At 46.2% G+C, this 25,801-nt stretch overlaps 1 long non-coding RNA gene across 1 annotated transcript in view; it reads right to left on the minus strand.

Moving 5' to 3' along the window:
* Positions 1–6,969: 6,969 nt before the first annotated feature.
* LOC140491597 (uncharacterized) overlaps positions 6,970–25,801 on the minus strand; it is a 41,551-nt gene continuing 22,719 nt past the window's right edge. Inside the window, exons 2-3 of the long non-coding RNA XR_011963340.1 lie at positions 8,190–8,217; positions 6,970–7,156 (exon numbers count right to left, since the gene is read on the minus strand). This is a non-coding gene — a long non-coding RNA (uncharacterized lncRNA). The remainder of the gene's footprint in view (positions 7,157–8,189; positions 8,218–25,801) is intronic.

The following is a 25,801-nucleotide window of genomic DNA, read 5'->3' on the forward strand; positions in this document are numbered from 1 at the left end:
TGCAGAATCTCCACACTGTGCTGCTGCTCACCTCCTACTGAGATTTCCCTACTTACTACAATAAGTAGCTATTGAAAGCAAAACTTGGTGTCATGTTCTTTCTACTCAGTAATTTATCTCCCCTTCTCTCCCATTCTTCTTAATCTCTATTATTCTGCATTATAGATACTTCTTCAAATGTGTTATGACACATTTCTTGAGCAGGGTTCAAGAAACTTGGGTCCAGGCCTCTTGGCTCAGATGTAGGGATATTTCTACTGTGCCACAACAGTAGCTATTCTGCATTATGATCTCCAAAGATGTGCAGGTCAGGTGAATTGGCCATGCTAAATTGCCCGTAGTGTTAGGTAAGGGGTAAATGTAGGGGTATGGGTGGGTTGCGCTTCGGCGGGGCGGTGTGGACTTGTTGGGCCGAAGGGCCTGTTTCCACACTGTAAGTAATCTAATCTAATGATTTTCCTAATCACCCTGCTCAACGATGTTATTATCCACGTCTGGAGCAGATGTAACTTGAACCCAGGCCTCCTGGCTTAGAGGTAGGGATACTATCTTACCAGGGCCTTGTTCTATATTACAGGTATTTTTAATCAAACTCCCTAGGGACATTATGATGCATCTGTGAAGCAGGTGGAACTTGAACCCAGGTCTTCTGGCATAGAGACGCTACCATTGTCCTGCAAGGGTCTTATTCTGTATTTTTTAATATATCCGGAACTTTTATATCTCACAACCAAACAACTTTTCTATAACCAAATCACAGTGACTTTTTCTTTTTTTAAAACATAATTGGCGTCATGTTTTCAGGATTCTTAAGGAGAAGGGGGAGCAGCCCCATGTCATGGTCCACGTAGGCACTAACGACATAGGTAGGAAAAGGATTGGGGATTTAAGGCAGAAATTCAGGGAGCTAGGGTGGAAGCTGTTGTTATGTCTGGTTTGTTACCTGTGCCTCGTGCTAGCAAGGAGAGGAATAGGGGGAGAGAGAGTTGAACACGTAGCTCCTGGGGCAGGATGGAGGGTTTTGGATACCTGGATAATTGGGGGTCATTCTGGGGTAGGTGGGACCTCTACGAACAGGATGGTCTTCACCTGAACCAGATGGGGACCGATATTCTCGGGGGGAAGCGTTTGGTCATGCTTTTTGAAAGGGTTTAAACTAATTCAGCAGGGGGATGGGAACCTAAATTGTAGTTCCAGTGTCCAGGAGGTTGAGAATAGTGAGGTCAGAAATAAGGTTTCAAGGTCGCAAGAGTGCACTGGCAAGCAGGAAGGTGGTTTGATGTGTGGCTACTTAAACGCCAGGAGCATCCAGAATAAGGTGGGTGAACTTGCAGCATGGGTTGGTACCTGGGACTTCGCTGTGGCCATTTCGGAGACATGGATAGAACAGGGACAGGAATGGTTGTTGCAGTTTGCGGGATTTAAATATTTCAGTAAGAACAGAGAAGATGGGAAATTTGTATTATGGTGGCAGAAAGAACGTTTGAGGACTCGTCTACTGAGGTGTCATGGGCTGAGGTTTGAAACAGGAAAGGAGAGGTCACCCTGTTGGGAGTTTTCTATAGGCTTCCAATTAGTTCCAGAGATGTAGAGGAAAGGATAGCAAAGATGATTCCAGATAGGAGCGAGGTTAACCGGATAGTTGTTATGGGGGAATTTAACTTTCCAAATATTGACTGGAAATACCATAGTTTGATTACTTTAGATGGGTCAGTTTTTGTCCAATATGTGCAGGAGGGTTTCCTGACACAGTATGTAGACAGGACAACAAAGGGTGAGGTCATATTGGATTTGGTATTGGATAATGAACCTAACCAGGTGTTAGATTTGGAAGTAGTGACCACAATTCAGTTATGTTTCTTTAACGACAGAAAAGGATTGGTATATACCGTAGGGCAAGAGTTATAGGTGGAGGAAAGACAATTATGATGCAATTAGGCAAGATTTAGGATGCATAGGATGGTGAACAAAGTTAAAAATCACACAACACCAGGTTATAGTCCAACAGGTTTACTTGGAAGCACACTAGGTGGACCTGATGAAGGAGCGGTGCTTCGAAAGCTAGTGTGCTTCCAATTAAACCTGTTGGACTATAACCTGGTGTTGTGCGATTTTTAACTTTGTACACCCAAGTCCAACACTGGCATCTCCAAATTAGGATGATGTACCAGTCAGGCAGGGAGGAAGTGGTCAAGAGAGGATGCCGTGGTTTACTAAAGAGTCTCTTGTCAAGAGGAAGGAGGCGGCTTATGTTAGGATGAGACATGAAGGCTTAGTTAGGACACTTGAGAGTTACAGGTTAGCCAGGAAAGACCTAAGGAGAGAGCTAAGAAGAGCCAGGAGAGGACATGAGAAGTCATTGGCAGATAGGATCAAGGAAAACCCTAGAGCTTTCTATAATTATATAAGGAATAAAAGAATGACTACAGTAACATTAGGATCAATCAAGGATAGTTGTGGGAAGTTGTGTGTGGTGTGAGGAGATAGGGGAAATGCTAAATGAATATTTTTTTGTCAGTATGCACACAGGAAAAAGACAATGTTGTGGAGGAGCATACTGAGATAGAGGCTATTAGACAAGATGGGATTGAGGTTCACAAAGAGGAAGTTTTAGCAATTCTGGAAAGTGAAAATAGATATGTCCCCTGGGCTGGATGGAATTTATCCTAGGATTCTCTGGGAAGCCAGGAAGGAGATTGCAGAGCCTTTGGTTTTGTGTGTTTATGCTGTCATTGTCTACAGGAATAGTGCCAGAAGACTGGAGGATAGCAAGTGTTGTTCAAGAAGGGGAGTAGACACAGCCCTGGAAATTATAGACCTGTGAGCCTTGCTTCGGTTGTGGGTAAAGTGTTGGAAAAGGTTATAAGAGATAGGATTTATAAGCATCTAGAAGAGTTGATTCGGGATAGTCAACACTGTTTTGCGAAGGGTAGGCTGTGCCTGACAAACCTTAGAGTTCTTTGAGAACATGCCCAAACAGGTGGATGAGGAAAAAGCAGTTGATGTGGTGTATATGGATTTCAGTAAGGCGTTTGATAAGGTTCCTCACAGTAGGCTATTGCACAAAATATGGATGCATGGGATTGAGGGTGATTTAGCAGTTTAGATCAGAAATTAGCTGGCCGAAAGAAGACGGAGTGGTGATTGATGGAAAATGGTCATTCTGGAGTTCACTTACTAGCGGTGTATCTCACGGATCTGTTTTGAGTCCACTGCTGTTTGTCATTTTTATAAATGACCTGGATGAGGGCGTAGAAGGCTGCGTTAGTGAATTTGCAGGTGACACTAAGGTCAGTGGAGTTGTGGATAGTGCCGAAAGATGTTGCAGGTTACAGAGCGACCTAGACAAGCTGCAGAGATGGGCTGAGAGGTGGCAAATGGAGTTTAATGCAGAAAAATGTGAGGTGATTTGGAAGGAGCAACAGGAACAGAGTGTGTTGGACTAAATGTAAGATTCTTGGTAGTGTGGATGAGCAAAGCATCTCAGTGTCCATGCACATAGATCCCTGAAAGTTGCCACTCAGGTTGATAGGGTTGTTAAGAAGGCATACAGTGTGTTAACTTTTATTGGTAGAGGGATTGAGTTTCAGAGCCACAATGTCATGCAGCAGCTGCACAAAACTTTGGTGCAGCTGCACTTGGAGTATTGCATACAGTTCTGGTCACCACATTTGTGGACTTATTGGGCCGAAGGGCCTGTTTCCACACTGTAAGTAATCTAATCTATTATAGGAAGGGTGTGGAAGCGTTGGAAAGTGTGCAGAGGAGATTTACCAGGATGTTGCCTGGTATGGAGGCAAGGTCTTATGAGGAAAGGCTGAGGCACTTGAGGCTGTTTTCGTTAGAGGGAAGAAGGTTAAGAGGTGATTTAATTGAAACATATAAGATAATCAGAGGGTTAGATAGGGTGGACAGTGAAAGTCATTTTCTTCTTGGATGGTGATGGTGAGCATGAGGGGACATAGCTTTAAGTTGAGAGGTAATAGATACAGGATAGATGTCAGAGGTAGTTTCTTTATTCAGTAGTAGGAGCATGGAATGCCTTGTCTGCAACACTAATAGACTCGCCAACTTTAAGGGCACTTAAATGGCCATTGGATAAACATATGGAGGAAAATGGAATAGTGTAGGTTAGATGGGCTTCATATCGGTTTCATAGGTCGGCGCAACTTCAAGGGCCGAAGGGTCTCTACTGCGCTGCAATGTTGTATGTTTCATTTTTCTAATCAGAGATGTTTTCTACTATGAGATGAAATGACACTCTTCTACAGCAGAGATCAGAACTCTGGCCTTTTTAGTTCAGGGGTAAGGATACTACCACTGCACACCACGAGCACCACCCCCCCAACCCCAAATTCCCAATTCCCCATTCCCCATTCCCCAGGGCATGTAGGTCTTCAGAATAATGCTCTTCCAACTGAGCTATTTAAACTTTTTTTTAAACTATTAACCATCACTGGTAATCACATTATGCAGCCAATTAGGAATTTACATGCAAAACCCATTATGAACAATACAAGATACCAAAAGTGAGACTGGAATTGGTAGGGTGAGTGGGAAAGTGCAAAATGAAAGTGGGGTTGGTTTGGGAAATAAAGCACTGTATCACCAGTATCTAAAGGCATTGAGAGCATTGCTGGATAACTGGGCATGAAAAGATGATACTTTAATCAACCTATTCAGTCTTGATATGATACACATCTGGCTCAGGTACGATTTGAACTGGCTCAGGGTTAGGGAACGGCTGAAGTGCCATAAGGGCATTCTTCTGTGATATAGAGATTTTCTAATTAACTTGTTCAGAAAAGTGGTGGCACTCCTCTGGAGCAGATGGGAGTTGAACTAGGGCCTCCTGGCTTGGAGGTAGGGACACTACCACTGCACCACAAGCATATCCTTTTTTTTCCTTTTTCAATGTTTTTATACCCAGGAATGCTGTTAAGCACAATTGAGAAATTTTCCATCCAATAACATTATTTTAAATTTTCTTTTGCTTTTGATTATCACTAGGAAGAGACTATCCTTATTTTTAATTTGGCAGTCAATGAGATTTATTAAGTGAATCTTCTGTTTTAGATGGATTGAATAGGAACCCTGTTAAATAGACTGGCCTTGCTAATCCCAAAATGAACAGATACTTTCCCCAAGAGACCAGATGCAGCTTTTTCACAATGAAAAAATACATGAATTCCTGTTGATATGACAGGTGCTAACTGGGTTAAGAGGGTTCTGAATATCAGGGAAGAATCCTAATAATTTCCAATATCAATTATCTTTTGGGAGCTAACAACAATTGAATGTTTGAATACTGTATTTGAATTGTGCAAGACTCTGAGCAACATGATAATCATCAGTTCCAAGTACACAGAAATTTACAATGGACCACATCAGCAGTGGAACAAGTTTAGGCTAAAAACTAAATTCCTGGACCTGCAGGAAATGATAACTTGTCAAGTTCATGCAAATTCATTTTCTGCAAATTTAAATGTAGCATGTTCATCAAGTTTAAAACAGGCAAGCATTCCTTATTTTGAAATGGTGGTTACTGGAAAAAACAGCCAAGTTTGCTTCTCAGCTTAGCCTGGTCACTGAATTGAACAGATTCCTGTTTTGACCCAGTGTTCACAAATGTTCCTTTTTAACTGGAGATCACAACAAGAACTCAAATTTCTCCCTTCCTCAAAGCTCCCCCAACCTCTCCTTACCCAACTTTCTTAGTAACAGATTCCAAGCCCAAATGTAGTAGTCGAATTCTCTCAGACTCTGTGTTAAATGTTAAACTTTGGTCTGTAGGATCAGGGTCCACACTGTCCAGTCTGTTTACCAATTGATTTATCAGTAAGTATCTGTAACATCGGGGTAACACACATTTTCGGTTCAGAGGTAATGCATGTTTTACAGTTCAGTGGAGAGTGCCAAATCCCTTAATCACACCGACAAACCTCACTCCCCATCCAAGTAATGTGAAGAAAAGGCAGGAATTTGGATCTAAAAGATAGGCTACCTTTTGAACTATTCCAATAACTGCAACAATCACTAAATTCCTTAATTAATAATTATACTCAGTAGCATTGGGACAATGGATTTCAGTTACAAATGAGGAAATTCATTTGACTCACCTGAGTTCTCACTGTGGAAACTTTCTATAGTAACAACAGCTGCTTGTTTCTTAATCCTGTTCTCTTTGTCCTGCTACTGTATCCAATATCCCTTTCCATGCTCACTAGTTCCAGTTGCTGATTTGTAGTCCATTTACAGGTATGTCACTCAAGATAAGAATGTCCTGCTGTCAGGCCTACATTTGTCTTTTCCTAATTTTCCTATTTGTGATATTGGATGTTTTTTTTGGGGGGGGCGCGGGCAGCGGATGGAATTGGAGCTGATTTTCCTTTGCCTGTCTCTTATAAAGTTACAAATCTTCAACACTTTATAACTGACAGGAAGCAAGCACTGATCATCAAGCCCCACTTTTCCACCAATTGCACCATTAATGGAAATGTTTGATTCAATTACCAAAATGATCAATTGCTTCTGTCTTGTACGGTTATCCAGAATAAAAGAAATGTTCACCAGGCTTCTTTAATGAACTCTAGTATGACTTATTATGTACGACACTTATTCTTTAAACAGATGGCATGGCAGGTGGGACTAGATTGGGTTGGGATATCTGGTCGGCAAGGACGGGTTGGACCGAAGGGTCTGTTTTCATGCTGTACATCTCTATGACTGTATGACTAATTAACACAGACTATTATCTGGAATTAAAATTGTGTTTCTTTAATCCTACACACAGAATCTCACAAAACAAAAAGACATGTCTCAACAGAGCTGCTGTGAGACATTTTTAAAGGGGTAAAAATAAATTCTGTGGCCTAGGGACTTGGAAATGAAATGTAATGTCTTCTTGTATCCACTGAATTTCCTGTTGACAAAGCCAAATTACTGACAATAATTGATTGATGATAGATGTTGAGTTTTCATTGTGGTTAACTTTTATTTAAATCCTTGCAGATTGGACACAGTCCACCTCTCATTTTTAACCAGAAACATTATTCGGAAACTCCATCAGATTCCTAAGAACTTCTACCACAGAAAGGATTTCGAGAGAGTCTCGCAGTAGCTGGGCTGTCTTTTTTTATGACACTGACTTCTGCGTCTGTAAAACAGAATCCCAAGACAGAAAAGGTTGTTAAGTGACCATTAGCATAAGACCATACATCTGTTGGACAGAACCAATGAGCTAATGTCTCATTCAAAATTCAGCACTTACAATTGTACTGCATTCACATTAGTGTTTTAAGAATGTCAATTTCTTTGGTATTCTGAATCTATAGTCCCTTCATATCATTACTCAACAAATGTTTACCAGTACGTTAGGATATTTTATTACATTAGTTATTATATAAATATTGGTGTTGTTGAAAAGGATTTCCACTGCCCTTTCTGCAAAGAAGATCCTTCGCTTATTGCATCCAAACCCACAACCACTTTCATCTAGGGCATAGGCAGCAAATACATGGGAACACCAATACCTGCAAGTTCCTCTCCAAGCCACTCTCCATCCTGACTTGAAAATATATCACTGTTCCTTCACAGTTGTTGGGTCAAAATCCTGGAATTTTCTCCATAAGGACATTGTGGGTCAACCAATTGCGGGCGGACTTCAGTGGTTCAAGAAAGCAGCTCAGCACAACCTTTTCAAGACGACTAGGGACCAGCACTAAATGTTGGCCAGACAGTGCTGTCTAAGTCCCATGAGAGAATAAGAAAAGTACAAATACAGATCACATACATTCAGATCAGGAGGGGTTTGCTGGACAACAACCAGAAACAAGAACCTAGGCTGTCCTGTAGCACCTCACCTGCTGACCTGGCTATGATCAACTAAATTAACACAGACCTGGGAAAACTTCTGATACAATGAGTCATTGAATGCAATTACTGAAGCAACAAGTTTCTTGTCTTGGATATCACAGAGGAGAAACAGACATTGTGTGTTTCTCCATCGGAAGATGTTTCCAACAGTTGCTAAGTGATGATTGGTATATACCATGTTAAATCAATATGGATTCTTGGTTAGACCATTCTGTTCCAGTCTGATCTCAATTATTACAACAATTACATAAGAGACAATCATAAATGTGTTTAAAAAATTACAAGAACTATGCCAGAAATAAGGTCATACTTACTTTAAAAAAAAGGCTGGACTTCTTTTCTCTGGAACAAAGAAAAGACAAAACTAAGGGATCTTTTATAAAACAAACTATTTGTCAGAAACTTTTTTAAAACATCTGTCCTATTTGTGAGGAATCCAAAACTAGGGACCATAAATGTAAAATAGTCATTGAGAAGTTAAATAAGGAATTCTACAGAAAACTATTCATGAAGAGTTGTGATAGTGTGGCACTTGCTGCCACAGGGAACAGTTGGGGTATAGGTGCTTTTAAAGGATGGCTGGATTAGTACATGTGAGATAAAGGAATAGAAGGGTTCAAAGAGGCTTATGTGGAACATACACACCTGCTTAACCATGAACATCCTGTTACTATGCCATACAAATGGTTGCGTTTTGAGATAGGTTTTTCAATTTGTGGCAGAGAGGCTATTTCAGCTTGCCTCTCCCTCCAAAAACAAGACAACTGCACCACCACCTGACAAAGATAAAAACTGCAGCATACTTAAACACTCTTGAGCAAGGTTCAATTATCTTCGCTTATAATATATATATTATATACAGAGTTATCAACTAATTGTCCCAGATTTGATCTTTGATCTGTATTGACTGATCACAGAGAGGTTATAGGAATGCAAAATTAATATGAAAAAAAAACGAGTTCCTGGGTCTGTGGGTGGTACAGTGGCTCTGTGGTTAGCATTACTGCTTCACACCTTCACATTGAGAATAACTTCCATTGTGTTGGGTGACACAATCACCTTACTAAATGGGACAGACTTTGAACAGATATAGCAACTCAAGACTGGGCATCCACGAGGTGCAGTGGACCATCAACAGCAGCAGAATTGTATTCCAGCACAATTTACAACCTCATGGTCCAGCATATCCCCTACTTGACTATCACTCACTAAGTCAGGAGATCAACCCTAGTTCAATTAAGAGTGCAGGATGACATGCCAGAGCAGCACCATGCATTCTGTAAAATGAAATGTCAATCTGATGAAGCTACCAAACAGGACTACTTACATGCCAAATAGTATAAGCAGCAAGTGATAGATCGAAGTGTGCCCACAACTAATGGATGAGATCTAAGCTCTGGCGTGTGCCATATCCAATCATGATTGGCAGTGGACAATTAAACAACTCACTGGAGGAGGAGGCTACACAAATATCCTCATCCTCAATGATGGAAGGTCCATCACATCAATGCAAAAGATAAGGCTGAAGGATTTGCAATAATATTCAGCCAGAAGTGCAAGGTAGATAATCCATCTTGCACTCCTCCAGTGGCCTCATCATTACAGATAGCAGTGTTGAGCCAATTTGATTCACTTTATGTGATATCAGGAAACAGTTGGAGATGCTGGATCCTGCATAGGCAATGGGCTCTGAAAATATTCCAGCGAAGACTTGTGCTCCAGAACTTGCTACTCCTGTAGCCAAGTTTTTAAGAATACAGTTACAATGCTGACAACTACCCAACCATGTACAAAATTGCCCAGCAAAGTTTTGTACATAAAAAGCATGACAAATCCAACACTGCCAATTACCAACCCATCAGTTGACTCATGATCAGTCCCTCCTCCCTACCTTTTATCTTAGCCTGCTTGGCACACCCTCTTCATTCCTGAAGAAGGGCTTATGCCCGAAATGTCGATTCTCCTGCTCCTTGGATGCTGCCTGACCTGCTGCGCTTTTCTAGCAACACATTTTTCAGCTCTGATCTCCAGCATCTGCAGTCCTCACTTTCTCCTCACAACATAAATGCAATGGTTACAAGAGCAGGCCAAAGTCTAGGAATACTGTGGCAAGTAACTCACCTCCTGGTTCCATAAAGCCTCTCCGTCATCTACAAGGCGAAAGTCAGGAGTGTGATTGAAAACTCCCCATTTGCCTGGATGGGTGCAGCTCCAATAACACTGAACCTTGAGACCATCCAGGATAAAGCAGTCCACTTGATTGGCATCCTCCAGCACTAATGCGCAATAGCAACAGTATATAACATAGAACAATACAGCGCAGTACAGGCCCTTCGGCCCTTGATGTTGCGCCGACCGAAGCCTACCTAACCTACACTAGCCCAATAACCTCCATATACTTGTCCAATGCCCGCTTAAATGACCATAAAGAGGGAGAGTCCACCACTGCTACTGGCAGGGCATTCCATGAACTCACAACCCGCTGAGTAAAAGATCTACCCCTAACATCTGTCCTATACCTACCACCCCTTAATTTAAAGCTGTGTCCCCTAGTAACAGCTGACTTCATTAGCGGAAAAAGGTTCTCACTGTCAACCCTATCTAAACCCCTAATCATCTTGTACACCTCTATCAAATCTCCCCTAAACCTTCTTTTCTCCAATGAGAAAAGCCCCAAGTGCCTCAGCCTTTCCTCATACGATCTTCCTACCATGCCAGGCAACATCCTAGTAAACCTCTTCTGCACTCGTTCCAATGCCTCCACATCCTTCCTATAGTATGGCGATCAAAACTGCACACAATACTCCAGATGAGGCTGCACCAGAGTCCTATACAACTGCAACATGACCTCAGGACTCTGGAACTCAATTCCTCTACCAATAAAGCCTAGTACACCATATGCCTTCTTCACAGCACTATTTACCTGAGTGGCAACTTTCAAAGATCTGTGTACATGGACACTAAGATCCCTCTGCTCATCCACACTACCAAGTAGCCTACCATTAGCCCAGTAATCCATCTTCTTGTTACTCCTACCAAAGTGAATGACTTCACACTTAGCTACATTGAATTCCATTTGCCACCTTACTGCCCAGCTCTGCAACTTATCTATATCTCGCTGTAACCTGCCACATCCTTCTTCACTGTCCACAACTCCACCGACTTTCGTGTCATCCGCAAACTTGCTCACCCAGCCTTCGAGCCCCTCCTCCAGGTCATTTATAAAAATGACAAACAGCAATGGTCCCAAAACAGATCCTTGTGGAACACCGCTAGTAACTGCACTCCAAGATGAACCTATACCATCAACTACTACCCTCTGTCTCCTTCCAGCCAGCCAATTCCTAATCCAAACCTCTAATGCACCCTCAATGCCATACCTCCGTAGTTTTTGCATTAGCCTGCCATGGGGTACCTTATCGAATGCCTTGCTAAAATCCATATACACCACATCTACCGCTTTACCCTCGTCCACCTCCTTAGTCACTTTCTCGAAGAATTCAATAAGGTATGTACTATCTACAAAATATACTGCAGAAATTCACCAAACATCCCTAGAATAGCACCTTTCAAACCCATTAACCACTTCTATCTAGAAGGATAAGGGTAGCAGATACATGGGAACACCACCAACTGCAAGTTTCCCTCCAAGCCACACTCCATGCGGACTTAGATATATATAATCATTTCTTCATTATTACTGGGTCAAAATCATGGAATTCCCTCCCTAATGGCATTGTGGTTCAACCTACAGCAGGTGGACTGCAGTGCTTCATGAATGCAGCTCACCATCACCTACTCAAGGGCAACTTCAGACAAGTTATAAATGCTTGCCAGCCAGCGATGCAATATTCAAAGAAATGAATTTTTAAAAGATGCAGAAAGCAGCTAAATTGCAATAGGGAATAACTTTATCTGTCTTTTCAACAGAAGAATAATATTCTGTAAATTGTGATGTACCAAATTATTAGTGTAGATGTGTTTAGGAATATTATTAGTAAATAATTGGTACAGGAGAAATTAATGGGGCTTAGAGTCAACCTGATAGTTGAAATTCTATGATTTTAAAGAGGTAATCACAAAGATAGTAGATGCGTTTACTTTGTTTGTCCAGAACTCCCTGCATTCTCTTCATGGATTCTCATCCAGTCCTAGCACACATTTCACTGCAGTCGATGTCATTCATGCCCCTATAAGATCCAAAACCATGGGAACAGGGCAAGTGATTAGGCTGAGTCAACACAGATTTGTGAAAGAGAAACGATGCTTGACAAATATGTTGAGATCTTTGAGGTTGCAATCAGTAGAGTAGATAACCATGAACAATTGGATCTAATAGGAAAATTAGTCAAAAAGTTGTTAAAGGCACACACTTCCTTACAGAAAATTAGGGCTAGTGGGTTTGGGTAATATGTTAGCATAGATTGAAGATTGATTGAAAGATAGGAAACAGAATAGGAATAAACAAACCATTTTCAGGTTGGTAAAATGTAATAAATAGGAATATCTCAAGGATTAGAGTTCAGGCAACAACAATTTAAATATATCAATGACCAATGTATCCAAGTTTTTGGTGATACAAAGTTAAGTGAGAATGTAAGCTATGGGGAGATTGCAAAGAGACTACAAAGGGATTAAATCAGGTTATGAATGGAAAAAAAAAGCATGACAGATGGAATATAATGTCAGAAAATATAACGTTATTCACATTGGAAGGATAGTGGAAGGACTTTTTTTTTAAATGAGAAACTAGAATATAATCCAGTAATGAGGAAGAAATATAGATTCAAATTGGCATAATGTGAGACTAGAGAGGAAACTGGAGGTAGTAATGTTTCCACTCACCTGCTGTATGTATCCTTCTAGGTGGTGAAACAGATGTCTATTAACTGGAAGCATTTGTACAGTGAGATTTATCGCAGCCCCTCTAACCTTGTTTCAGTATGGGAAGGCCAAACTAACTTTTTTTTAATCAGTCATTGGATATGTATGTCTCTGGCTCACCCAGCATTTATTGCCCATCCCATGTTGCCCTTGAAAAGGTGATGGTTAGCTGTCTTCTTGAGTGACTATTTCCTTAAATAGGCCCATTATGCCATTATGGAGATAATTCTAGGATTTTGACCCAGTGACTAACTTAAAGAACAGCAACATTTTTCTACTTCAGGATTGTGAGTAGCTTGTAGGGGAAGTTGTATATGGTGATGTTAATTTTACAAGGACTAGCAAATTTCACTGGTACCCAATGATAGATGACAGTATTAGCACCTCATCTCCACCAATAAATTTAAAGTTTTGCCATTTTAATCTAATGTCTTTCATTCTGTGTTAAGCAATCTTTGAACATTTTTTGACCAATTCAGAGGTTTTTTTTTCTCAGAAACTTGACACATATATCAGAGGTGTAGTTTCTGAGCTTAAGTTTATAAATACTTCTTTAATTAGTTTAGGACAGCTCTCACTTTATACCTGTATGTCAGTTCAAAAGGATTAAATCCAGTGGAGTAAATAGGGACTTCTTTAATCGCGAACTAATAAGGAAATTCTTTTTCTCCCAATCAATAGGACATTCCTGACAATAAGTTCTCATCATGGTCTTTAAAGTTTTGATGGTATCTTTCTCATGCTCCTTGAGCATGCAAATGCATTGAAGACATAATTCACATATTAATAATTACTTCTTTGAATATGTAACATAAAATTACAACCTTGACCTGATTGTATTTCCTTGAGTAACAAACTTTTTTTAAAAAGGACTAGTTTTCCCACTACAATTTTTCTATAATTTTTCCCATTACTGCTCTAGGAAATCTTATTGAGATATCCTTAATTGTTAATGGATACTGATCCCTACTCCTAGAATTAGGCAGGGGTTCTACACGTAGAAACACGTAGCAGCAGTAGGCCATTCAACCTTTTTAAGCTGCTCCAACTTGTGTGGTCATGGTTGATCCTCTATCTCAATGCTGTATTCCCAGTTTCTCCCCATATCCCTTGATGCCTTTAAAATCTAAAAATGTACCCATATTTTTCTTGAATTATTTTGAGAAAGAAGTAAGGTTTAATAAAAGGGCATTAAAACAGGAATAAGATAACACCTTACAAGCTGATACTATAAGGCACATTTTACCAGACCATGAACCTTGAACACCCTAAGGATTCATGCCAGCAGAAATAACTATAGAGGAACTTTAATAATGCTAAGATCAATATCAATCTTGAGAGCAAACTTGAGAGTATAAACAAATTCCTGCAAATAGGATAAGAGAAAGACATAGGATGGAAGATTTCTGTTTATTATATAAGAATGAAATGTAAGCAATGTATCTGTATAAAGGTTGATGATTTACTGTACATACATATCAGACAGACATGGGAGACAGATATTGTACTGAGATGAGATAGATGTGGAACAGAGCCAAACAGATCTAGGCAGAGAATTAGACAGAATTCTGTTTAGACAGTCTAAGACTGAGATTGTTTGAATAAACACAAAGTTAAACTTCATACTCGAGTCCTCCTGTGGTTTGTGTAAAGGGAATAACCACAACAAATATGAGCAGTGACTTGGCCTCCAAAGCTTTCTATGGGAGAAAATACAGCTTCACTACTGTTTGAGTAAAGACATGTTTCCTCATCCCAGTCCTAAATGGCCTACCTTGTACGCTGCATCTGTGACCCCTGGTTATTGACTCACCAAGCAGGGAAAATATCTTCCCTGCATCAAATCTGCCCAGCCCTGTTAGAATTTTATGTTTCAATCAGATCTCCTCTCATCCTTCCAGGCTCCAGTGACCCAAACTCACTTCAAAAGTATAGTCCTCCCATTTCTAGTATCAGCTGAATGAAACAAAAACAAATTGCTAGAAAAACTCAGCAAGTCTAGCAGCATCTGTGAAGAGAAATTAGAGTAAACATTTTGGATAGAGTGATTCTTCCTCAGAACTGATGGTAGCTAGGAAAATGTCGGTTTATATGCAGAAGATAAGGTGGAGGGAGGGGCTAAGTAGTAAGCGATAGGTGGGAATAGTGCCCAAAGAAAGAGAACAGTTGGACAGACAAAGGCATGGGTAACGGTCTGGCTAGGAGGGTGAATCGCTATTAATAGGGACTGTCAGTGGCTAATAATTGAGTTCCGGGGTGGGGGGGGTGGGTGCGGCTGCAGGGACCCCAAGTGGAAAATGAGGTGCCGTTCTTTCAGCTTGCACTGAGCTTTGCTGAAGTATTGCAGCAAGCCTGAGACTGAGATGTTGGTCAGGGAATAGGGTGGTATGTTAAAGTGGCAGGCAACTGGAAGCTTAGGGTCTTTTTTGTGGACATAACATAGGTATTCTGCGAAGCTGTCACCCAATGTAAAGGAAACCACATTGTGAGCAGCAAATGCAGCAGACTAGATTGAGTGAAGTGCAGATTAAGCACTGCTTCATCTGGAAGGTGTGTTGGGCCCTTGAATACTGAGGAGGGAGGAAGGAAATGGATTTGTGTTACACCTGTGTGGTTGCAGGTGCAGGGCTGTTGGAAGTGAAGGAAGAGTGGACCAGGTTGTCCAGAGGGAACACACTGTTCCCTGCAGAAGGCTGACAAGGCAGGGGAGGGGAATATGTGTCTGATAGTGGTATCTTGCTGGAGGTGGCGGAAGTGGTGGCAAAGATCCTCTGGATATGTGTGCTGGTGGGATGGTAGAGAAGGACAAGGGGTATCCTATTGCTGTTGTGGGAGGGAAGATGGGTGTGAGGGCCAAAGCAAAGATGATGGGTCAGACCTGGCTGAGGGCCCTGTTAACAACAGTGCTGGGGAATCGTCGGTTCAGGAAGAAGATGGACATTTTGGAAGCTCCTGTGTCAAAGTTGGCATCACCAGAACAGATGCAACAGAGATGGAGGAACTGTGAGAATGGAATAATCTTTATAGGAAACAGGGTGTGAGGAGGTATAGTCAAGATAACTGGGAGTTGGTGGGTTTACAGTGGATATTGGGGGCTATCCTATTTCCAGAAATGGAAACAGATGTCTAGGAAGGTAAGGGAGGAGTCTCTCTGCGCTCACTTTATAGCAAGAATATCCTTTATTTGGTAGGGCACCAAACCCACACACAATATTCCAAGCATGGTTTCACCAAGGCTCTGTACAGTTGCAGTAAGACATCCCTATTTCTGAACTCAAATCCTCTTGCAATGAAGACCATTTGCTTTTCTAATTCTTGCTGCATCTGCCTGTGTACTTTCATTGACTTTTTTACAAGGACACCCAGATACCTTTGTACATTATACTTCTCAATTTATTACCATTTAAATAATACTCTTCCTTTCTCTTTTACACACCAAAGTGTATAACTTCACATTTAGCCACATAGTCTTGCATCTATCAAGTGTTTGCCCACTCACAAATCTATGAAGACTTTGTGAAATGGTTCTCAAAAGCTTGGGAATAGAATTAAGGGTGCATGCTTAATTGATAGTTCAGATTTCTCCACTATTTTACATGTATCACATGTCTGACAAAATTTAACCACATCTTTATGCAATCTTGACCAATAAAAGTACTTTAGCTTTTGAAACTGCATTTTGCTTATAGTGAAGTGAGCCCCACCATTGGAATTTTGTGAGCCACCTAACACATTTTATTACAATACTCAGAAGAAGGTACCACTGATTGGCTCATCGCCTGCTATTCAGAAAGTTCGCAATTTCCTCACTAACATTACCAGTATATTCTTTAAACAATAACACTCGGGTATTAGTTCTGACTCATTTTCTGAGAAGACGGTTTAATACAGCTCTTTCAACTCAGGATCAATTTGTTGCATTTCTGTTAAATAAGTTAATGTTATGCTCCCAACTGATATTGCTACGAGATGAATCAGATCCCAGAATGAAATCTGTCTGGACAGATCATATTTTGTGTTTTATTCTTATTTAATGTGATGGTCTTTCACAGAAAGACTAGCATGTCAGGCTGCAGATACGGTTTAAAAAAATAAAATAATTTATAAGTTAATATAAAAAAGCAAAGCTATCAACATACTGTATATCACAGTTTAAACAATTTCAAACACCTGGCAAAACAAAATCCTACCTACTCCTCAACACCATCATATTACAGATAATCAAAATCCAGATAAACTTTCCTTCTCTTTAAAATCTATAGGTCAACTTAAGGTAGTCCTTTCTCTTTGACTCATGCATTTGAGATATTAGACTTGAATAACTTTAAATAATCAATTTAGATTTCTAACTATAGAGGTTTTCAAAACCTTAAAACCTTGCACTGAAGCAAAATATTCCCTTAACTGTTCTCAACAAACTCCTTTTTCCTGGTGAAACTATTCTTGCATCTGAACCTATTCAGATTTTTTTTTAATGGAATTAAAACTTTTTTAACTTCCTTTAAAAGGTCAATCTGGCTTCTGCTAAGCAAATAACATCATGAATCCCTACAGTGCAATAAGAGGCTATTCAGCCCACCGGGTCTGCATGAACCCTCTGAAGAGCATCCCACCCAGACGCAGCACATCACCCTATTCCTAGAATCCCACATTTATCCTGGCTAATTCACCTAACCTGCATATCTCTGAATACAATGGGGCAGTTTAACATGACCAATCCACATTGCCTACACATCTTTGGACTGTGGTAGGAAACAGGAGCACCCAGAGAAACCCATATAGATACAGGGAGAACGTGCAAACTCTACACAGACAGTAATTTATCTGGCAACAAATTCAGGTTTCTGCTGCTGTGAGGCAGTAGTGCTAACCACTGAGCCACCATGCTACTCTTGGCTTAATATTGTTCCCTCGTGTTGTACTATAAACAAACTTCCCTCAACATTCCATGATGCACGTATTGATTTAAAGTCATGGTCTGGGAGGATTGAACGGATTATTTTTTAAATCCCTTCACACATATAGGCAGCACCTTGTACCACTAGTTTAGAATCCAAACTCTTAAAAAGAAAATCACATATATAAATCACACACCTTTCAACTAAACAGGTTAGTTTAATTTGCTTATCTTCATCCTTTTTAGCTATATTTTCATATCTAGCATTAGATAATTAAATTCCATTTCATCTCCCTTTTGTATAGACTCGTCCTAATTTTGTCAACTTTTATCAGCCTGAGATCTAGTTGCAAAACTGTCACAAAACAATCCAGGATGTTCCTCATATGGCATTTCAGGTTTTTTCAAAACTCATACTGGTTGCTCAAACACCCTTTATGAAGCACGCAAGCTGGAAGGAGCAGCATTTCATTTTCCACTTGGGAATCCTGCAACCTTCAGGATTCAAAATCAAGTTCAATATTTTTAGGGCCTAAGCACCGTCTTCCATGTTCTTCCCCAAGTCCACACACCAGGTCCAGTCATCAGATGGGTTGCTACCACAATTAAACCATTGTCAGCTACTAATAGCCAATGATTGTCCCAGGTTGAGCTTTACCCACTCCTTTGTCCAATTGTTGTTTTCTCTCTGAGTTCTATTTCCACGTATCGTTTACTTCGACACCACGCCCCCTCCACCCCAACTTCAGCATACATACCAATCTTTACTCAGCTGCAATCACTTCAGAAGAAGGGTTACTGGACCCAAAATGTAAATTCTGTTTTCTCTCCACAGATGCTCCAAACCTGTTGAGTTTATCCAAGAAATCGCAGTGGTTTGATTTTTTATGGCAATATTCAGGAATTTTGTTTTTGATTTCTGAGCCATCTTTCTTTTTCTAGTATATTTTGAGGGAACCTACTCCACTTGTTTCACTGCTATGGTTTTACCATCCTTTTCTTTCCTCCTACACTCTTGTCTGCAGTGTTGTTAGGCTTTCTACTACTATAATAGCTCTTCAATTTAATTTCAGCTATGAGCTTTATTATGTCAATGGAAGCATATTATTTTCTTTACCTATTAAGTTTTAACCTTTTTCCTTTATTATTTTGACACTCTTTAGTTTGTTCCTTAAAACTAGTATTTTTTCATCCCTGGATTTACTATTGCTCCAAATTGTCAATAGGTCTCACAGTGGGAATACCTTCTAAACATTTGCACACTTTCCAGTCAATAAAACATTGGATTTAGCCCTTGAAGCTCTTGCTGAAATGCTCCAGCAGCAATGACTTTGAGGTGATTGCTACAAATCATTAAAAATGGCAATAACACAACCATCAAGCCTGCATCATGCTTTCAGTCCAAGTCCTGAACGATAAAGTAGAACAATGGCAGAGAATGAAAGCAAAGGAAATGAATCAATGGGTCCAAGGAACAGGCAAAAAATAGAGTTGAGAATAATTAGATCAACTATGAATTCACTAAATGGTGGAGCAGACTAAATTGTCCAAATGGCTGACTTCTGCTCCCCCATATTTTATGGAATCCTGTTCTCCAGAAACCACTACCTCACGGGATATCCTGCCTCATATATTCAAAGACCTGTGGTTGAGAATTGGCCACATCAGGGCACATGGAAGAAACTTGCAACAAATTAGACACCATCCTCAAATTAATGGCCAGCAATAATAGCAGGGTTCTTAGAAAATCAGAATGTGATCAGGTAGACCCAACTTGGTTTTCCCTTTCACAAATTATGTTTCTCAAATCTATTCAAATTATTTGAGGAAGTAACAGGCAAGATGGATAAAGGGGAACATTGAGAATTGATACATAAATAATTGAAGCCTCAACATTGACCCTAGTCACTGCATACAATGTCTCTTGATTAAATTTTTAAAATATAAACCATTAGTACTAAGTTAGTCTGAGCACTGTATTTTTTAAAGCAAAACAATGGGGCTATTTCTGGGTCTGTGAAGGAGCAAAGATGGCCTTTAGTAGAGTGATATACTCTTCCTGTTGGATGTGCAAGTTTAGGGAGAGTTTCCATGTCTCCAGGAAGTGTCTTTGGTTGTGAATTCTATCAGTTTGCATGGATCGGCAGTTAGAGGCAATGAGGAATTTACAAGAGCTAGGGAGTGTGATGGATGGCAGTTATAGGAAGGGAGAAAAGTTGCAGGTACAGTCAGGTAGATGGGTTAACTCCAGGAAAGGTAGGAGGGATAGGCAGGTACTGTAGGAGTCTTATGAGGCTATCCCATTTCAAACAAGTGTGCTGTTTTGGGAAACGTAGGCAATGATGGACTCTTACGGGAATGTAGCACGAACAACCAAGTTTTTGGTGTTGAGACTGGCATAATGTAATGAGGGGTACTTTGGGTCCCAAGCAATCAATTTGATAGGAGACTCTCTAGTCAGAGGCACAGACATGTGTTTCTGTGGCCAGGAGTGAAAAATCAGAATGGTGTGTTGCCTCCCAAGTACCAGGATCAAGGATGTCTCAGAGAGGGTGCAGAATGTTCTCAAAGGGGAGAGTGACCAGCAGGCGGTCATTGTACACATTGGAACTAATCACATTGGAAGGGAACAGGTTGGGGTTCTGAAGGGTGAACATAGGAAGTTAGAAATTTAAAAAAGGAAGTCCTTGGCGATAGTAATTACTACTAGTGCTACGGGCTAGTGAGGGTAGGAATAGAAGAATGAAGCAGATGAATGTGTGGCTGAGGAGCTGGTGCAGGGGAAAAGAATTCACATTTTTGGATCATTGGAATTTCTTCTAGGGTGGAGGGAGGGGTGAAGGGGTGGAGGGAGGGGGGAGGGGTGGAGGGGTGGAGTGAGGGGGGAGCGAGGGGGAGGGAGCGGGGGGGAGCGAGGGGGGGAGCGAGGGGGCGAGCGAGCGAGGGAGGGAGCGAGGGAGGGAGCGAGGGAGGGAGCGAGGGAGGGAGGGTGGAAGGAAGGGGGAGGGTGGGTGGGTAGAGGGTGGGAGGGAGAGGGAGGGAGGGAGAGGGAGGGAGGGTGGGTAGAGGGAGGGAGGGTAGAGAGAGGGAGGGTAGAGAGAGGGAGGGTAGAGAGAGGGAGGGTAGAGAGAGGGAGGGTAGAGAGAGGGAGGGTAGAGTAGAGGGAGGGAGAGTAGAAGGAGGGAGGGAGGGAGGCAGGGTGGAGGGTAAGTAGAGGGAGGGTGGAGGGTAAGTAGAGGGAGGCAGGGTAGAGGGAGGGTAGAGGGAGGGAGGGAGCGTGGAGGGAGGGAGGGAGTGAGGGAGGGAGTGAGGGAAGGAGTGAGGGAGGGAGGGTGGAGGGAGGGTGGAGGGAGGGTGGAGGGAGGATGGGAGGGTACAGGGAGGGAGGGAGGATGGGAGGATGGGAGGGTAGAGGGAGGGAGGGTAGAGGGAGGGAGGGTAGCGGGAGGGAGTGAGGGAGGGAGATGAGGGAGGGTGGAGGGAGGAAGGCAGGGTGGGAGGGAGGCAGGGAGGGAGGGTGGAGGGAGGCAGGGTGGGAGGGTAGAGGGTGGGAGGGTAGAGGGTGGGTGGGAGGGAGGGTAGAGGGTGGGTGGGAGGGTAGGTAGAGGGTGGGTGGGTGGGAGGCAGGGTGGGGGGAGGCTGGAGGGTGGAGGGAGGGAGGATGGGAGGGTAGAGGGAGGGAGGGTAGAAGGAGGGAGGGAGAGAGGGAGGGAGGGTGGGTGGAGGGAGGCAGGGAGGGAGGGTGGAGGGAGGCAGGGTGGCAGGGACAGAGGGAGGGAGGGAGGACAGAGGGTGGGAGGGTAGAGGGTAGAGGGTGGGAGGGTAGAGGGTGGGTAGTGGGCGGAGGGAGGGCGGAGGGAGGGTGGAGGGTGGAGGGTGGGAGGGAGGTTAGAGGGAGGGAGGGTAGAGGTAGGGTAAGTAGAGGGAGGGAGGGTAGAGGGAGGGTGGAAGGAGGGTAAGTAGAGGGAGGTAGGGTAGAAGGAGGGTAGAGGGAGGGAGGGAGCGAGGGTAGAGGGAGGGAGGGAGGGTAGAGGGAGGGAGGGAGGGAGCGTGGAGGGAGGCAGGGTGGAAGGGTGGGTGGGACGCAGGATGGGAGGGTGGGAGGAGGGAGGGACAGAGGGAGGGAGGGTAGAGGGTGGGAGGGTAGAGGGAGGGTGGGAGGCAGGCTGGAGGGAGGCAGGGTGGAGGGTGGAGGGAGGGACCATGGAGGGAAGGAGCGTGGACGCAGGGAGGGAGGGTGGAGAGAGGGAGTGAGGGAGGGTGAAGGGAGGGTGGGGTGGAGGGTGGGAAGGAGGGTTGGAGAGAGGGAGGGAGGGTGGAGGGAGGCAGGGTGGGAGGGAGGGGTGGAGGGAGGGAGGAGGGAAGGAGGGTGGGAAGGAGGGTGGGAAGGTGGGAGGGAGGGAGGCAGGGTGGGAGGGAGGGAGGCAGGGTGGGAGGGAGGGTGCAGGGAGGGAGTGAGGGAGGGTGGATGGGAGGGTGGATGGGAGGGTGGATGGGAGGGAGGGTAGAGGGAGGGAGGGTAGAGGGAGGGAGGGTAGAGGGAGGGAGGCAGGGTGGGAGGAGGGAGGGAGGCAGGGTGGGAGGGAGGGAGGGGAGGAGGGAGGGAGGGAGAGAGGGAGGGTGGAGGGAGGCAGGGTGGGAGGGAGGCAGGGTGGGTGGTAGATGGGAAGGAGGGCGGGAAGGAGGGTGGGAGGGTGGGAGCGTGGATGAGGGTGGAGGGTGGAGGGAGGGAGGAAGTGAGGGAGGGTGCAGGGAGAGAGGAGTGAGGGAGGGTGGAGGGAGGGTGGAGGGAGGGAGGGGGAAGGGAGGATGGGAGGGTAGAGGGAGGGAAGGAGGATGGGAGGATCGGAGGGTAGAGGGAGGGAGGGTAGAGGGAGGGAGGGAGAGAGGGAGGGAGGGAGTGAGGGAGGGTGGAGGGAGGGTGGAGGGAGGGTGGAGGGAGGGTGGAGGTGTAGAGGGAGGGAGGTTGGAGGGATAGAGCGAGGGAGGGTGGAGGGAGGGTGGAGGGAGGCAGGGTGGGAGGGAGGCTGGGAGGGAGGGAGGGACGGAGGGTAGAGGGTGAGAGGGTAGAGGGTAGAGGGTGGGTGGGTAGGTAGAGGGTGGGTGGGAGGGTAGATAGAGGGTGGGTGGGCGGGAGGCATGGTGGAGGGAGGGTGGAGGGAGGGAGGGACAGAGGGAGGGAGGGTAGAGGATGGGAGGGAGGGAAGGTGGAGGGATAGAGGGAGGGAGGGTGGAGGGATAGAGGGAGGGAGGGTGGAGGGATAGAGGGAGGGAGGGTGGAGGGAGGCTGGGAGGGAGGCAGGGAGGGAGGGTGGAGGGTGGGAGGGACAGAGGGAGGGAGGGTAGAGGATGGGAGGTAGGGAGGGTAGAGGGTGGGTAGTGGGTGGGTAGAGGGTTGAGGGAGGGTGGAGGGAGGGTGGAGGGAGGGTGGAGGGAGGGTGGAGGGTGGGTGGAGGGTGGGTGGAGGGTGGAGGGAGGAGGGTGGGAGGGTAGAGGAAGGGTAAGTAGAGGGAGGGAGGGTAGAGGGAGGGAGGCAGGGAGGGAGGGAGGCAGGGTTGAAAGGTGGGTGGGAGGGAGGGAGTGAGGGAGAGTGGAGGGAGGGTAGAGGGAAGGAGGGTGGGAGGCAGGGAGGGAGTGAGGGAGTGTGGAGGGCGGGAGGGAAGAGGGTGGAGGGAGGGAGTGAGGGAGGGAGGGTGGGGAGGAGGGAGGGAGGGAGAGAGGGAGGGTGGAGGGAGGCAGGGTGTGAGGGAGGCAGGGTGGGTGGTAGATGGGAAGGAGGGCGGGAAGGAGGGTGGGAGGGTGGGAGCGTGGATGAGGGTGGAGGGTGGAGGGAGGGAGGAAGTGAGGGAGGGTGCAGGGAGAGAGGAGTGAGGGAGGGTGGAGGGAGGGTGGAGGGAGGGAGGGGGAAGGGAGGATGGGAGGGTAGAGGGAGGGAAGGAGGATGGGAGGATCGGAGGGTAGAGGGAGGGAGGGTAGAGGGAGGGAGGGAGAGAGGGAGGGAGGGAGTGAGGGAGGGTGGAGGGAGGGTGGAGGGAGGGTGGAGGTGTAGAGGGAGGGAGGTTGGAGGGATAGAGCGAGGGAGGGTGGAGGGAGGGTGGAGGGAGGCAGGGTGGGAGGGAGGCTGGGAGGGAGGGAGGGACGGAGGGTAGAGGGTGAGAGGGTAGAGGGTAGAGGGTGGGTGGGTAGGTAGAGGGTGGGTGGGAGGGTAGATAGAGGGTGGGTGGGTGGGCGGGAGGCATGGTGGAGGGAGGGTGGAGGGAGGGAGGGAGGGTAGAGGGAGGGAGGGACAGAGGGAGGGAGGGTAGAGGATGGGAGGGAGGGAAGGTGGAGGGATAGAGGGAGGGAGGGTGGAGGGATAGAGGGAGGGAGGGTGGAGGGATAGAGGGAGGGAGGGTGGAGGGAGGCTGGGAGGGAGGCAGGGAGGGAGGGTGGAGGGTGGGAGGGACAGAGGGAGGGAGGGTAGAGGATGGGAGGTAGGGAGGGTAGAGGGTGGGTAGTGGGTGGGTAGAGGGTTGAGGGAGGGTGGAGGGAGGGTGGAGGGAGGGTGGAGGGAGGGTGGAGGGTGGGTGGAGGGTGGGTGGAGGGTGGGTGGAGGGTGGAGGGAGGAGGTGGGAGGGTAGAGGAAGGGTAAGTAGAGGGAGGGAGGGTAGAGGGAGGGAGGCAGGGAGGGAGGGAGGCAGGGTTGAAAGGTGGGTGGGAGGGAGGGAGTGAGGGAGAGTGGAGGGAGGGTAGAGGGAAGGAGGGTGGGAGGCAGGGAGGGAGTGAGGGAGTGTGGAGGGCGGGAGGGAAGAGGGTGGAGGGAGGGTGGAGGGAGGGAGTGAGGGAGGGAGGGTGGAGGTAGGGTGGAGGTAGTGTGGAGGGAGGGGTGGAGGGAGTGGGGAGGGTGGAGGGAGGCAGGGTGGGAGGGTGGGAGGGAGGCAGGGTGGGTGGGAAGATAGAGGGAGGGTAGAGGGAGGGTAAGTAGAGGGAGGGAGGGTAGAGGGAGGGAGGCAGGGTAGAAGGGTGGGTGGGAGGGAGGGAGGGAGGCAGGGTGGGAGGGAGGGAGTGAGGGAGGGAGGGAGGGTGGAGGGAGGGTAGAGGGAGGGAAGGTGGGAGGGTGAGAGGGAGGCAGGGTGGGAGGCAGGGAGGGAGGGAGGGAGTGAGTGAGGGAGTGTGGAGGGAGGGAGGGATGAGGGTGGAGGGAGGGTGGAGGGAGGGAGGGTAGAGGATGGGAGGGAGGGAGGGTAGAGGGTGGGTAGTGGGTGGGTAGAGGGTGGAGGGAGGGTGGAGGGAGGGTGGAGGGAGGGTGGAGGGAGGGTGGAGGGAGGGTGGAGGGAGGGTGGAGGGAGGGGGTGGAGGGAGGAGGGTGGGAGGGTAGAGGAAGGGTAAGTAGAGGGAGGGAGGGTAGAGGGAGGGAGGCAGGGTTGAAAGGTGGGTGGGAGGGAGGGAGTGAGGGAGAGTGGAGGGAGGGTAGAGGGAAGGAGGGTGGGAGGCAGGGAGGGAGTGAGGGAGTGTGGAGGGTTGGAGGGAAGAGGGTGGAGGGAGGGTGGAGGGTGGGAGTGAGGGAGGGAGGGTGGAGGTAGGGTGGAGGTAGGGTGGAGGGAGGGGTGGAGGGAGTGGGGAGGGTGGAGGGAGGCAGGGTGGGAGGGTGGGAGGGAGGCAGGGTGGGTGGGAAGATAGAGGGAGGGTAGAGGGAGGGTAAGTAGAGGGAGGGAGGGTAGAGGGAGGGAGGGTAGAGGGAGGGAGGCAGGGTAGAAGGGTGGGTGGGAGGGAGGGAGGGAGGGAGGGAGGCAGGGTGGAAGGGTGGGTGGGAGGGAGGGAGTGAGGGAGGGAGGGAAGGTGGAGGGAGGGTAGAGGGAGGGAAGGAGGGTGGGAGGGTGGGAGGGAGGCAGGGTGGGAGGCAGGGAGGGAGGAAGGGAGTGAGTGAGGGAGTGTGGAGGGAGGGAGGGATGAGGGTGGAGGGAGGGTGGAGGGAGGGAGTGAGGGAGGGAGTGAGGGAGGGAGGGTGGAGGTAGGGTGGAGGGAGGGGGGAGGGTGGAGGGAGGCAGGGTGGGAGGCAGGGTGGGAGGCAGGGTGGGAGGCAGGGTAGAGGGAGGGAGGGTAGAGGGAGGGAGGGTAAGTAGAGGGAGGTATGGTAGAGGGAGGGTAGAGGGAAGGAGGGAGGGT

Source organism: Chiloscyllium punctatum, chromosome 19, assembly GCF_047496795.1.
Source record: "Chiloscyllium punctatum isolate Juve2018m chromosome 19, sChiPun1.3, whole genome shotgun sequence".
Lineage (NCBI taxonomy): Eukaryota > Metazoa > Chordata > Chondrichthyes > Orectolobiformes > Hemiscylliidae > Chiloscyllium > Chiloscyllium punctatum.